Here is a 15342-nt window from a genome sequence, read left to right on the forward strand (position 1 = left end):
TTGGGTTTGATCCCTGGGTTGGGAAGATCCCCTGGAGGAGGGCATGGCAACTGACTCCAGTATTCTTGCCTGGAGAATCGCATGGACAAAGGAGCCTGGCAGGCTACAGCCTATACGGTCACATAGAGTTAGATACCACTGAATAGACTTAGCACACACACAGCTGAGATAGAAGGAGAAGATTTTTGCTCTCCCTGAGCTCATTCCCCTAAAGTACTGCCTTGGCAGCATTTGTTAAAGGGTAGCTGTTGAAAAAGATCTCTAGTCTTTCCCATTCTGTTGTTTTCCTCTATTTCTTTGCATTGATCACTGAATAAGGCTTTCTTATCTCTTCTTGCTGTTCTTCGGAACTCTGCATTCAGATGCTTATATCTTTCCTTTTCTCCTTGGCTTTTCGCTTCTCTTCTTTTCACAGCTATTTGTAAGGCTTCCCCAAACAGCCATTTTGCTTTGCATTTCTTTTCCATGGCAATGGTCTTGATCCCTGTCTCCTGTACAATGTCATGAACCTCATTCCATAGTTCATCAGGCACTCTATCTATCAGATCTAGGCCCTTAAATCTATTTCTCACTTCCACTGTATAATCATAAGGGATTTGATTTAGGTCATACCTGAATGGTCTAGCGGTTTTCCCTGCTTTCTTCAATTTCAGTCTGAATTTGGTAATAAGGAATTCATGATCGGAGCCACAGTCAGCTCCTGGTCTTGTTTTTGTTGACTGTATGGAGCTTCTCCATCTTTTGCTGCAGAGAATATAATCAGTCTGATTTCAGTGTTGACCATCTGGTGATGTCCATGTGTAGAGTCTTCTCTTGTGTTGTTGGAAGAGGGTGTTTGCTATGACCAGTGCATTTTCTTGGCAAAACTCTATTAGTCTTTGCCCTGCTTCATTCCGTATTCCAAGGACAAATTTGCCTGTTACTCCAAGTGTTTCTTGACTTCCTACTTTTGCATTCCAGTCCCCTATAATGAAAAGGACATCTTTTTTGGGTGTTAGTTCTAGAAGGTCTTGTAGATCTTCATAGAACCATTCAATTTCAGCTTCTTCAGCATTACTGGTTGAGGCATAGACTTGGATTACTGTGATATTGAATGGTTTGCCTTGGAAACGAACAGAGATCATTCTGTCATTTTTGAGATTGCATCCAAGTACTGCATTTCGGACTCTTCTGTTGACCATGGTGTCTACTCCATTTTTCTGAGGGATTCCTGCCCACAGTAGTAGATATACTACTGGACGTGGAACAACAGACTGATTCCAAATAGGAAAAGGAGTACGTCAAGGCTGTATATTGTCACCCTGCTTATTTAACTTATATGCAGGGTAAAGTGTAAGTGAATTCGCTCAGTCGTGTCCGACTCTTTGCAACCCCATGGACTGTAGACTACCAGGCTCCTCCGTCCGTGGGATTCTCCAGGCAAGAGTACTGGAGTGGGTTGCCATTGCAGAGTACATCATGAGAAACGATGGACTGGAAGAAACACAAGCTGGAATCAAGATTTCCAGGAGAAATATCAATAACCTCAGATATTCAGGCAGAAAGTGAAGAGGAACTAAAAAGCCTCTTGATGAAAGTAAAAGAGGAGAGTGAAAAAGTTGGCTTAAAGCTCAACATTCAGAAAATGAAGATCATGGCATCCGACCCATCACTCCATGGGAAATAGATGGGGAAACAGTGGAAACAGTGTCAGACTTTATTTTGGGGGGCTCCAAAATCACTGTAGATGGTGATTGCAGCCATGAAATTAAAAGACGCTTACTCCTTGGAAGAAAAGTTATGACCAACCCAGATAGCATATTCAAAAGCAGAGACATCACTTTGCCGACTAAGGTCCGTCTAGTCAAGGCTATGGTTTTTCCTGTGGTCATGTATGGATGTGAGAGTTGGACTGTGAAGAAGGCTGAGCGCCGAAGAATTGATGCTTTTGAATGGTGGTGTTGGAGAAGACTCTTGAGAGTCCCTTGGACTGCAAGGAGATCCAATCAGTCCATTCTGAAGGAGATCAGCCCTGGGTGTTCTTTGGAAGGAATGATGCTAAAGCTGAAACTCCAGTACTTTGGCCACCTGATGTGAAGAGTTGACTCACTGGAAAAAACTCTGATGCTGGGAGGGACTGGGGGCAGGAGAAGAAGGGGATGACCAAGGATGAGATGGCTGGATGGCATCACTGACTCGATGGACACGAGTCTGAGTGAACTCTGGGAGTTGGTGATGGACAGGGAGGCCTGGCATGCTGCGATTCATGGGGTCGCAAAGAGTCAGACACGACTGTGCGACCGAACTGAACTGAACTGAGCTGTTGAAAGGGCTTCTCTGGTGGCTCAGACGGTAAAGAATTTGCCTGCCATTCAGGAGACCTGGGTTCAATCCCTGGGTTGGAAAGATCTCCTGGAGGGGAGCATGGCAAAAACAAAAACAAAAACAAAACCTCAGTATTCTTGTCTGGAGAATCCCAGGGACAGAGGAGCCTGGCAGGCTACAGTCCATGGGGTCGCAAAGAGTTGGACATGACCGAGCAACTAAGTGTAGCATAGCAGAGCACAGCTGTTGAAAGCAATTGCTGAGGCCACAAGGAACACAGAGTAGAGGAAAATGAGACAGATCCGTTTGTTTACCTACCAACCATCAGGGCCAGGCTTCAGCCCCTCAAAACCACCCCCTCCCCAAGCACATGGCCCAGCTCCCGGCTATATGCCTCAGGCGACCACTCAGTAACATTCTGAGGCCTTCAATAAATGTTTCCTAAATAGATCTAACATCCCTAAAAAAATGTCCCAGGTGTGCCTAGGTAATCCCCGCAGGTATACCTGGCTTCTGTTTCTCTCCCACCCTCTCTCCTACAGTGAAGCCTGCCTTGTGGGTTACTGCACCAAGACACCATCTCAGTTCTGGGTGCCCTGTTCCCCAGCAGACATCCCAGGGGGTGGGGAAAGGGAAGTCCCCTTCTGTTCCCCTGTTGTACAGCAGGTTAAAAGCTTACAAACCAGGCTGCCTAAAGCTCTCAGAGTCTAGCAGATTTTAGGAGATGGTTTTTTTTTAGTCTTGTCACTCCCTCCCTTAGATCTCAGTCAGGAGTCCACAGGAACAAGGCAGGGGGCCCTGGGTAAGAGGGAGAGGTCAGTCTAAGTGACAGACACAGGGCTCAGCTTAGAAACCTCTTTGGGGAGTTCTCTAGTGGTCCAGTGGTTAAGAATCTGCCTGCAAATGTAGGAGACACAGTTTCGATCCCTGGTCTGGGAAGATTCCATGTGTCACAGGGCAAAGAAGCCCTTACACTGCCACTGTGAGCCCCCACTCTAGAGCCTGTGCTCCGCAACCAGAGACAGCTGTGCACCACACCTAGAGAGTAGCCCCCGCTGGTTGCAACTAGAGAAAGCCCACGCTCAGCCGTCAAGATCCAGCACAGCCAAACATAAATAAATAAGTAAACATAAAACAAAACCTTTACAAAGTTAAGCAAGAGAGAAAAAGAAACCTATTTTGACCTACTGCCCTTGCTCTAACTTGGGAACGTCAGTTCTCTTCCTTTAGCACAAATTCTTTCGCAGGAGTGAAAGTGAGAAAGTGAAAGCGAAGTTGCTCAGTCGTGTCCAACTCTTTGCGACCCCATGGACTGTAGACTACCAGGCTCCTCCATCCATGGGATTCTCCAGACAAGAGTACTGGAGTGGGTTGCCATTTCCTTCTCCAGGAGATCTTCCCAACCCAGGGATCGAACCCGGGTCTCCCACATTGCAGGCAGATGCTTTACCATCTGAGCCACCAGGGAAGACTCCTCACAGGAGTGAAGTGAAGTGAAGTAGCTCAGTCGTGTCCAACTCTTTGCAACCCCATGGACTGTAGCCTACCAGGCTCCTCTGTCCATGGGATTTTCCAGGCAATAGTCCTGGAGTGGATTTCCATTTCCTTCTCCAGGGGATCTTCCCAACCCAGGGATCGAACCCGGGTCTCCTGCACTGTAGACAGGCGCTTTACCGTCTCAGCCACCAGGGAAGTCCATAGAGCCCAGGTGGGCTGCCCTTCTGCATCCCCAGGCTTGCTTGGACAGGCCTGCGTCCTAGGGGGCGTCCACTTATTATTAACATTTAGGTTCATGTTGACCTTCTCTGTGCCAAGTGCAGTAGTAAAAACTTTAGACACATTAATCTCCTTACTTTTTTTTAAATTAAAAAGTATCTGATTATGTTTTTAATATCTACATGTTTTGGAAAATGTGCAATGTACCAAAAATTATATATAAGATTATTAAAACTTGCCCTCAAATTTGTTGCTTATTATTTCATTTAATCCTCACAAAAATGCAATGAGGAAGATCTAATGTTTCTATTTTCCAGACAAGGAAACCTAGGCTCAAGGAGAGGTGAGGGTCCTGGCCAGAGGTCACACCTAGAAAGTGGATTTGCACTGGGAGGGCCAGAGCTCCTCCCCATGGACCGCACTGCCTTCTCAAGCTGGGTCTCCAGCTCCTAAGTCAGTACAGACACTGCCTCATGCTCAGAGGTTCCTCTTACAATATTCTCTACCTGGTTCTTGCTGAAAAAAAAAAGAGGAAAGGAACCCCAATCATTGCTAACCACAGAAGAAACTACTAACTGTCGACCTTGGGCAAGATGATTTCCTAAACTTTTTTCAGTTGCAAAATTATTACCCCCATAGTGTTGGCTAACACCTCCATAGTGCTTAGTTCAGTTGCTCAGTCGTGTCCGACTCTTTGCGACCCCATGGACTGCAGCATGCCAGCCTTCCCTGTTCATGACCAACTCCCGGAGCTTGCTCAAACTCATGTCCATCGAGTCGGTAATACCATCCAACCACCTCATCCTCTGTCGAACCCTTCTCCTCCCGCCTTCAAGCTTTCCCAGAATCAGGGTCTTTTCCAATGAGTCAGTTCTTCACATCAGGTGGCCAGAGTATTGGAACTTCAGCCTCAGCATCAGTCCTTCCAATGACTAGTCAGGGTTAATTTCCTTTAGGATTGACTGGTTTGATCTCCTTGCAGTCCAAGGGATTCTCAAGAGTCTTCTCCAACACCACAGTTCAAAAGCATAAATTCTTCTGCGCTCAACTTTCTTTATGGTCCAGCTCTCATATCCATACATTGACTACTGGAAAAACCGTGGTAGTGGTGGTGGTTTAGTTGCTAGTCGTGTCCAACTCTTGCAACCCCATGGACTATAGCCCACCAGGCTCCTCTGTCCATGGGATTCTTCAGGCAAGAATACTGGAGTTGGTTGCCATTTCCTTCTCCAGGGATCTTCCCGACCCAGGAATTGAACACGGGTGTCCTGCACTGCAGGCAGATTCTTTACCAACTGAGCTACAAGGGAAGCCCTTTGACTAAAATGGACCTTTGTTGGCAAAGGTTCATGTTATGTGATTACTATTTCTTTTCTACTGTGAGAACATTTACTATCTGCTCTCTTAGCAACTTTTAAGTATATGATATGGTATTATTAATGAAGACTTCCTAATCTTAGCTGCAAGGGATGGAATAGTCCAAGGACCATTAGAGATAACAGGCCTAAAGAAATGCTTGGTATTAATACTTTTCTTACAAGTTTTGATTGCACAAATAAATGAATGTCCCTTGCAGGACAAATGTTCCATGACAGTTCTGCCTTTTGATGTTTGAACCGGAATTCTACCTGGATTACTGATACTAGAGTCAAGCTGAAATGGAAAGCATTCTAGCCAGACAGTCAGACATCCTGAAAATTATAGGGGAACATCCTACCCTGGTCATAGTCAAAGTAGGAGAGTTAGTTCCAAGAAGGGAAGTTATTTTGCTTCTCCTAAATTCTACAGTGTTTTGTGTGCGTGTGTGTCTGTGTCTGTGTCTATATGTCTGTGTGTGTATGTATGTGTGTGTGTGTATGTGTGTGTGTGTGTGTGTGTGTGTGTGAGCCTTTTGCTACCTGTCTCACCAGTTTCAGAGTTTTTTTCAACTCTACTGCACTCAAGGGGTTTGGGATTTCTCTCTGAATCATAGGTATAAAGATCTGCCAGGAAGTCCCTGAGTTATCTTAGTGATCAATTCCTTCCCTAACCAATTTTAAATCTTCTCCAGGGGCTGGTTAGGGATTGTGTGACCAGTTCACAGAATGGAGTGCCAAATTTCTTCTACAGCTAAGATATCCTGGCTTCGGCCATATTTGGTCAAGGACTTCATATTAACAAATTCTCTAAAGTGGATCTTTCTTCCACGATGCTCACCTGCAAGCCTTAGAGAAGATATTTTCCCACTTGAAAGTCACCTCCCAAAGTCGGCTTGGCTTCCCTGATTCATGATGTCACCATACGAGAAAAAACCCAGCTTCAGGTTGAGTCCACACCCGGCCCACTACTTCCGTAACAATGCAGCCGGCCTCTGACTCATCCTCAACTTGTGAATGATTCATGCACTTGAGCCAGCTCGGTGCATCCCTGCCACCCCCACCCCTGGAGTTCTCCCCGACAATTCTCGACCACAGCCAGAGCTCCCAGCACCCTGCCCCTCATCCTACTTCCTCCTCTCCACGCTGCTCACGGTGTGGAGGAGCTAAAGCTTGGAGATGGCCTCCCCAGTCCCTCTCAGCAAGAGTCACTCATGCCGAAAGGCAGCAGGGGAAAGTTTCTAGAATAACAGTTTTGCAATCAGGCAGGTCATGGGTGAAGTTTAAGTTCCTTCAGTTGTTGGTTGCATGGCCTTAGATTAGGTGTATCCATTGAGGTCTCTAGTCTTGGTTTTTCTCATCTGTAAAATGGGAAAATAACTGTACTAATTTCTTGGCGGGGGGCGGGGGTGTGAATAACGTGAGGCATGGAAAGCATAGCACATAGAAGGTGCTTCATAAGCGACAGGTATTATTAGCATCATTAATACCCAGAGACTCAGCGCCGCACGGAGGCACCGGCGGCCCAGCCCACTGTGAACAGCCCCAGGCTTGCACCCAGTGATCTGCTCCTGCTGTCTCACACCTCATCCCACTTGCTCACTCTCTCCTGCAAGTTCCCAGAATCTGCCATCCTCCTGCCCAACTTGATGACATGGCTCTGGTGCTTCATTCTGTCTAAAACACTCTTCCTCTTCTTATCCTCTTCATCGCTTTTGCCTGGCTGACTTCTCACCTCTTCTAGGAGAAGCCTTGCTGAGCTCCCCACAACGCCTCCCCACCCCAATCTGATTAGGTTCCCTTTTGACGCTGTTAAATGCTGTATCTCTTTGGAACACTGTCTATAATTATAATTATATCGTTGTGAATGTAACCGTTGCTGTGTGTATACCCCGCCCCACACATATAAGTTCCATAAGGGCAGAAGGGTAGGAATCATGTTCATCATGGCGTGCTCATCACCTAGGAAATGGCTTGACACACAGTGTGAATGAATGAGAGAAAGAATAGGAAGAAAGAGTGAGAGAGAAGGGAACAAGGAACGGAGGGAGGAAAGGAGAGAGTGAAGGTAATTGATTCCTGGCCACACATGAACCATCTGAATCACACCATTCTAGGTCCTGGCCACACTGGCTCAGCTCATAAGACTGGGATTCTATATTAACCTGCCTAGACAGTTTGGGGCCCTGTTTCTGAATCTTAGCCAGCATTGTGGAGCCTAGCAAACAAACAACTGCTTCCAGACCCTTCTTTAGAGTATTAGATGCTGCTTTCAGACCCACCAGGCAGTGCCTAAGGTCGTGCATGGCACAAGCTTAACTCCTTGAAACATGCCCCAGCCACCTGCCTGCCTTTACATATTTCACCCCACCTGATCCTCACGTGGTCCTCTATCCCCTGGCCACCTAGCCATGGTGGCTGCCTGGACCTCGGCCAAGTTCCCACATACTAAAGATGTTAGATGCACCCCCAGCCCCATCCACAGTGAAGCCCAGGATCGTCTCTCCTCCACTGCTGTGTGGCTGAAACTCTAGCAGACCTCATACTTCTCGTTCTGAATTCTGGAGGAGGGGGGCTCGGGGTTACCATTACTACTTGTAGGGCATTCAAGGAGCCTAACTCTCAGTGTAACATCCAGGTAGAATTTCTCACCAACTTCCCATGGAATATGGTGGAAATTTGACATATCTATGAATTTCTAAAACAACTCATTTGAAAAATGTTAATTTTTCATAAAGCTTCTTACTTGCTTGGGGTTCTCCTACCACAATCATGTTAAAATAATCCATCTTACAGCCCAACCCCAGCTCGACACACACATGTTTCAGTCTTATTCCACCTAAGCTAATCTCCATGTCTAGCTCTGGAAAAATGCATGCTCAGATCCAATCAACCAACCTAAACACCAGTCCAAGAACCTCAGTCCTTGGCGTGGAATGGAAGATTGGCTGCCTGCCCACCAGAACATAGGTCTCCTTACAGGTGGGAACAGGAGAAGGTCCAGGAGAGATATAGTTCACGTTCAACATTAAAGTGGGCTTCCCAGGTAACTCAGCTGGTAGAGTCCGCCTGCAACTTGGAAGACCCCAGTTGAATTCCTGCAAAGGGAAATTCCCCTGGAGAGGGGATAGGCTGCCCACTCCAGTATTCTTGGGCTTCCCTGATGGCTCAGATGGTAAAGAATCCTCCCACAATATGGGAGACCTGGGTTCGATCCCTGAGTTGGGAAGATCCCCTGGAGAAGGGCGTGGCAACTCACTCCAGTATTCTAGCCTGGAGAATCCCCATGGACAGAGGAGCCTGGTGGACTACAGTCTCTGGGGACTCAAAGAGCGACTAAGCACAAACACAGCTTCAAAGTAACGAGGCTGGTTGAGGTATGTGCCTGGGGAATTGCAGGGATCCCCAACCTTTGGGATCTAATGCCTGATGATCTCAGGTGGAGCTGATGTAATATCAATAATAGAAATAAAATGTGTGTATTTATAATAAGTGCAATGTGCTTGAATCATCCTGAAACCACCCTCCTCCCCTCAGCCCCTGGCCATGGAAAAATTGTCTTCCACATAACCAGTCCCTGGTGCCAAAAAGGGTGGTGGCCGTTGGGGAAATGGACCACTTTGCCAGATGGCCCTCCTTTCTGTCCCCCGTCACGGGCCACCGTCCCCCTGCCCCAGTCTTTGTTCGCACTGATGCTCCTGAATGGGATAACTTCTCACTTCTCCTCCACCTGGTTACACTCCGCCCATCTTCTAGGTCCATCCTTGAAGCTTCCTGAGACTTCTCCAGACTGTGCTGACCTGCCTTTCTGAACTCTTAGGGCCCTTAGCACACACCCCTGTCTCAACTTGCTCTAGAAATTGCTCCAGAGCCATCTCACATACGTTTCTCCTGACCATATTTTAAACTCCTTGAGGGCAGGGCCAGGTCTGGAGCTTCTCCACAGGGTGATTTCATGTTGATTCCCATAAGCCCTCGCTCCTTTCGTGGACTTGGAGCTAAGATCCTCCTGGGCATCTCTGCCCCCTCATTACCACACATTTTCTAGTTCTCTGACCTCACAGGAAATGAGGAGGGTGAAATGGGACCACCCAGAACACCCTGGTATCAGGTACGTCAATCAGAGGTGTGGCTGTTTATAGCCCCCAAAGGTTTCTGCTGTGAGTGGGAAACCACATGCTTTTCAGGAAGGAAGGACAGCCTATCAATTCGATAAGCTCAGCTACTGGGTTGTGTGGGGTGATGGGTACAGGGGCCATAGAGAGGCTGAGAGAGGTCAAATGACTCTGTATAAGATACGCGGAGGGAGCTACCCAGGTGAAGGAGCCTTCTACAGGAGGAGAGACTGGAAAGAGGAGGGAGCTGGAGCGAGGGCCAGTGAGGCTACAGGTTTGAGGAGACAGACTGGGAGGACCTGAAAATGGGGATCGTAAAGGGAGAAGAAGCCAACACGAGGAGTGAAGCTTAGGGAAAAAGAAAGACGTGTCAAAGGACAATTCTAAAGAAGGTCATGCTGTGCGGAATAGCATAGATATACCTGCCGTCCCTCCCTTGGAAAACTTCAGCAAAAAATTGACATCATTCCTTGATGTTTTTAGAATCACACATGTGGCGTTTGGGGCTCACTTTTTTCATTAAGACCTCAGGGGTTCTTCTGGTGGGAGTGGGTCAAAGCAAAGACTTCCAATGAAGCCCAGAGTGGAAACATGTTATTTCTCTTTTCTTTTTTTCTCTCTCTATTTCTTTTTTTTTTTTTTTTTTTGAGAGTGTCAGAGTCATCCCTCATTGGTATAAAGACTAAAGGAAAATACAATTTGTGAGAATAAAAAACAAAAAGTTACTCTGAGTCCCACCAGGTTAACACTATTTTTTCCTTGGTATTTTTTTTCAAATCCTGATTGAGCTATCAAGAAAAGCATTCTTAACCCAGGTCCCAGGGAGAACTCTGAGACCGAGGAGGGTCCCCAACTCTGGGAACCTCTGGGGTCCCTGTGGACACCTGGTTGCTGATGGTGGCTGAATCGGCAGGAAGACCCCTTACGCCCAGCGGTTCTGAAGACCACTTGCCTGTCCCTTCTAGGGGAAGACGGAGGGCTGAGCAGGAGGCGCTCCAGCCATCAGGGGCAGGGAGAGCATTTGGCCCGAGCAGCCACACCCCATGGGTGCAGAACACACTCACACGCATCATTTAATTCCAGAAACTGAACCAAGCCAAGGGCAACAGCTTGTGATTTGCGGGTGTCAAACTCACCAGAAAGAGGTCAGCGTGTCAGTGACAGATGGGAGGGGAGGTATTTCTTAGCGATGTAGCAGGGGAGGCTGAGGGCCTCCATTTTGAAACCTGTGGCTTTCCTCAGCTGAGGAGAGCTGGCCACGCCGGGCGGCCCTCAGGGAAGTCTGCATCTTAGGCCTCTGAGCCTGCAGGTCAGGCGTGGTCACTTTAAAAATAAACCCGGGTGACTGTTATCCTGGCTCAGCTCACGCGTTTGCGGCCTTAGGCTCCAGACGTTTGGCCGTGGCTATGATTTGCATTCACCAAAAATAGTCATTTCAGCATCTGAGAGTGAGCTCAGCAAAGAAGAGCCAGGTCCCATTGCTGACTCCTCCCTTGCTGCTGTTTCTCTCTGTGGAACCAAACAGATCATCTCAGTCCTCACTCTTCCCTCCCACTTCAGTCACACTTGCTCAGGCTTAGCTGTCTTCACTCGACAGAAGTTTATTTCGGACTGTTTCGTGCACCAGACGCTGTGAGACCCTGAGGATTCGAAGGTGAACGAAATGCATGTGGCTCCTGCCCTCAAGGGCCCTAGAGTCTTACTGGGTGTGTACTAGTTTCCTGTGGCTGCTGTAACAAAGACCACGAATGTGCCGGCTTAAAACAATAGAAATTCACTGTCTGACTGTTCTGGAGGCCAGAAATCCAAAATCAAGGTGTTGGCAGGGCCTAGTTCCTTCCAAAGTCTCTACTGAAGAATTCTGCCTCACCTCTTCCGAGCTTCTGGAGTTTCTGGAAACCCTTGGCTTTTGTGGTGTGTAGATGCCTCATTCCAACCTCTGCCTCTGTCTTCACGTGGCCTTCTCCCCGTGGGCTTGTGTGTCTCTGTCTAAACATCCTTCCTCTTATAAGGGCACCAGTCATACTGGATTTAGAACCCACCCTACACCAATACGACCTCATCTTGACAAATCACATCTGCAAAGACACTCTTTCCCAGTAAGGGTCACATTCTAAGGTTCCAGGTGGATATGAATTTGGGGGAGGGGAGGCAGACACTGTTCAATCTGATACAGGATGTTGAATGGTAAGCCAATAAACACACAAATGAAAAGAGACGGGAGAGGATTAAATGGCAAGTATTAAGCTGGTGGTTTTCTATATATTTCTACCTCCATCCTCCTTCTCACTGATACACCTGGTCATTACATGGCAAAGCAGGAAGATCCTTGGATGCAGGAAGATCCTTGGATGCATGAAGCTTGCAGTCTGTTTCCCTCTCCCGGATGAGAACCCAGATAAGCCAGGGCCTGGAGAGAGGAGAGTGAGAAGACAGCATGGCAACAAGAAGAGGGGCAGTGGGGGAAATGGGAGGGGAGTGGGGGGTCTTCAGATGGAGAGGACGGCTGTCTTCCGTGGGAAGGACCAGGGAAGGGAGTGGGTGGGCTGCCACTGAGGGCCAGTCCCCACCACAGACACACACACATAGACACACACACACAACTCCCCACCTCGTCAAGCATCCCAGGCACTTGGAAGTCCCTTTCAACCAAGGGGATGAGACTTGGACATCTCTGTGGAGATGCAGCAATAGGAGGAGTTGAATAGAGCCAGCTGGAATTGCTGTCTGAGCTGAGGCCATGGTGGACCACTGTCTGCGTAATTGCAGGTGGAATTAAACAGGAACAGAACAGAATCACAGAGTGGGCTGCTTTCAACTGAGGCCCAGAGAGCTGCTCTCTGAGACAGTGGCTGTCAGAATGGGACATAGACTGGGAGGAAGTTCATAGCAGAGAGGCAGGGGTGGGGGCTTGTCTGGCAGAAGCAGAAGCAAGCAAGGGAGAGAGACACTAAATGGAGTGAAGGGGGAGGCCCGGGCTGGAGTCTCAGCCTGTTACTGCGGAAGTGGAAGTGTTAGTTGCTCCTTATGTCCGACTCCAACTCTTTGCGACCCCATGGACTGTAGCCCACCAGTCTCTTCTGTCCTTGGAATTTATATATATATATATGTGTGTGTGTGTATATATATATTAGGCCTGAGGGCTTCCCAGGTGGTGCTAGTGGTAAAGAACCCACCTGCCAATGCAGGTGGACGTAAGAGACACAGGTTCAATCCCTATTCGGGTCGGGAAGATCCCTGGAGGAAGGCTTGGCAACCCACTCCAGTATTCTTGCCTGGAGAATCCCAAGGACAGAGGAGGCTGGTGGGCTACAGTCCACAGGGTTGCATTGAGTCGGACACGACTGAAGCGACTTAGCACACACAACACACATACAAGGCCTGACGTAAAGGGAGTGGTTGTCACTGTAACTGTTTGTTACCAAATAGCCCTGGAGTGCCTGTCTGACCGACCCAGTGAACAATCAGTCCTACTCTGGTGATTCAGGAATCTTGACATGAAGAGGAAAACTGTAGACTTCAGGAATCACACAAGTGATACTGACCATGCCAGGATCGAGAGCCTTGCCTCTGAGCCCCGAATTATAAACTCATGGCCACTCGCACCACCCATTCCCTGGCCCATTGGTCCCCTGGCCTTGGCCTGTCTCAGGCTGCCCCAGCCTCCTGACAAGGAGCCAGGGCCTAAAGCTTTGGTCCAAAAATGTTTTATTGTCAATTTGATGTTTCTGTCTCTGTGAATGCCTCCTATTCTGCATTTAAAATGTGAAGACACTTATTCAGACATCATCAATGTCTAGGCCATCTTCTGAAGACAGAGTCCTTGAGACCAGCAGCATCAGCATCACCAGAAATTTGTTAGAAATACAAATTCTCATCCCATCCCAGACCTAGTGAATGAGAGACTATGAGGGTGGGATCCAGCCATCTGTTTCAACAAGGTGTCCAGGTGACCCTGATGTGCAGTAAGGTTTGAGAACCACTGCAGCACTCTGTTAGGGTATTGTTGTTGCCTCTGTTTAGTTGCCAAGTCGTGTTATGACTCTTTTGCAACCCCATGGACTATAGTCTGTCATGGGATTTCCCAGCCAAGAATGTTGGAGTGGGCTGCTGTTTCTTTCTCCAGGGAATCTTCCCGACCCGGTGATCGAATTCACATCTCCTGCATTGGCAGGCAGATTCTTTACCACTGAGCCACTAGAGAAGCCCACACTGGGCATTGTACCAGAGGTCAAAAGCAGGCTACCCCTACCTGGTAGATCACATGTCTCATTGGGAAGTCTATTTACGAACCTGTATATTCTTCCTCCCCTCTGTGTGGTCTCAAACACAGGATATAAGGCTTATTAATTAAACAAATATTGAGTGCCTATTCTATACCACAGAATGAGCCAAAAAGTGGAATACAGTGGGGAACAAGCCTCCTGGGGTCTCATCTCATGAAGCTAACAGAGAAGACTTTAAACTGATTGTCACCAGTAAGTGATAACTTATAAGACTTGCAGAGTTGTTGTTGTTGTTGTTTTTCCCCCATAATCAGGCCTTTTCAAACTTTAATATTCATGCAAGTTACCTGGGATCTCATTGAAATGAAGATTCCACTTTGGTAGGTCTGCTGTGGGACCTGAGAGTCTGCATTCCTTTATTTTTTATTTTTATTTTATTGGAGTAGAGTTGATTAACAATATTGTGTTAGTTTCAGGAGTACAGCAAAGTGATTCAGTTATACATATACATGTATCCATCTATTTTAAATATAGCAGTGTGTACATGTCAATCCCAAATTCGCAATCTGTCCCTTCCCCCCCAACCCTTCCCCCCGGTAGCTATAAGTTTGTTCTCTAAACCTATGTGTCTGTTTCTATTTTGTAGATAAATTCGTTTGCTTCACTTTTGTTTTAATTCCACAATAAGTGATATCATATGACATTTGTCTTTCTCTGCCTGACTGACTTCACTTAGTACGATAATCTCCAGGTCCATTCATATTGCTGCAAATGACATTAGTTCATCCTTTTTAATGGCTGAGTAATATTCCACATCTTCTTTATCCATTCATCTGTTGATGGACATTTAGGTTGCTTCCATGTCTTGGCTATTATAAACAGCACTGCAGTGAACATTGGGGTACATGTATTCTTTCAAACCATGTTTTTTCCTTGATATATGCCCAGGAGTAAGACTGCTGGATCATATGGTAGCTCTATTTTAGTTTCTTAATGAACCCCCATACTGTTCTCCATAGTAGCTGCACCAATTTACATTCTCACTAACAGTGTAGGAAGCTTCCCTTTTCTCCACACCCTCTCCAGCATTTATTGTTTATAGACCTTTTTTTTTTCTTTCTTTCGTTTGTAGACCTTTTGATGATGGCCCTTCTGACTGGTGTGAGATGATATCTCATAGTTTTGATTTCAAGGGGATCTTCCCCACCAGAGATCAAACTGAGCCACGAGAGGAGCCTACAGTAATGAGCAATGACAGGCATCTGTTCATGTGCCTCTTGGCCACCTATACGGCTTCTTTGGAGAAATGTCTATTTGGGTCATCTGCCCATTCCTTGATTGCGTTGTTTATTTTTTCTTATATTGAGTTGCATGAGCTGTTTGTAAGTTCTGGAGATTAATCCCTTGTGGTCCGCAACATTCTCAACAAGCTCTCAGGTAAGTCTGAGCCTGCCTGCCCGAGGCCACACTTTGAGGAGCAAACCTCTTAAGGCAATTTCCTATGTTACTACATTCTGGGGCTTCCCTGGTGGCTCAGTGGTAAAGAATCTGCCTTCTATGCAGAAGATGCAGGTTTGACCCCTGGGTCGGGAAGATCCCCTGGAGAAGGATATGACCACCCACTCC

General features: G+C 47.2%; 1 non-coding gene across 1 annotated transcript; it reads right to left on the reverse strand.

Moving 5' to 3' along the window:
- Nucleotides 1-3924: 3924 nt before the first annotated feature.
- On the reverse strand, nt 3925-3996 carry TRNAC-ACA (transfer RNA cysteine (anticodon ACA)). The gene has a single exon. It is a non-coding gene; the product is annotated as a tRNA-Cys (tRNA).
- Nucleotides 3997-15342: the final 11346 nt, after the last annotated feature.

This window comes from Capricornis sumatraensis, chromosome 11, assembly GCF_032405125.1.
Source record: "Capricornis sumatraensis isolate serow.1 chromosome 11, serow.2, whole genome shotgun sequence".
NCBI lineage: Eukaryota > Metazoa > Chordata > Mammalia > Artiodactyla > Bovidae > Capricornis > Capricornis sumatraensis.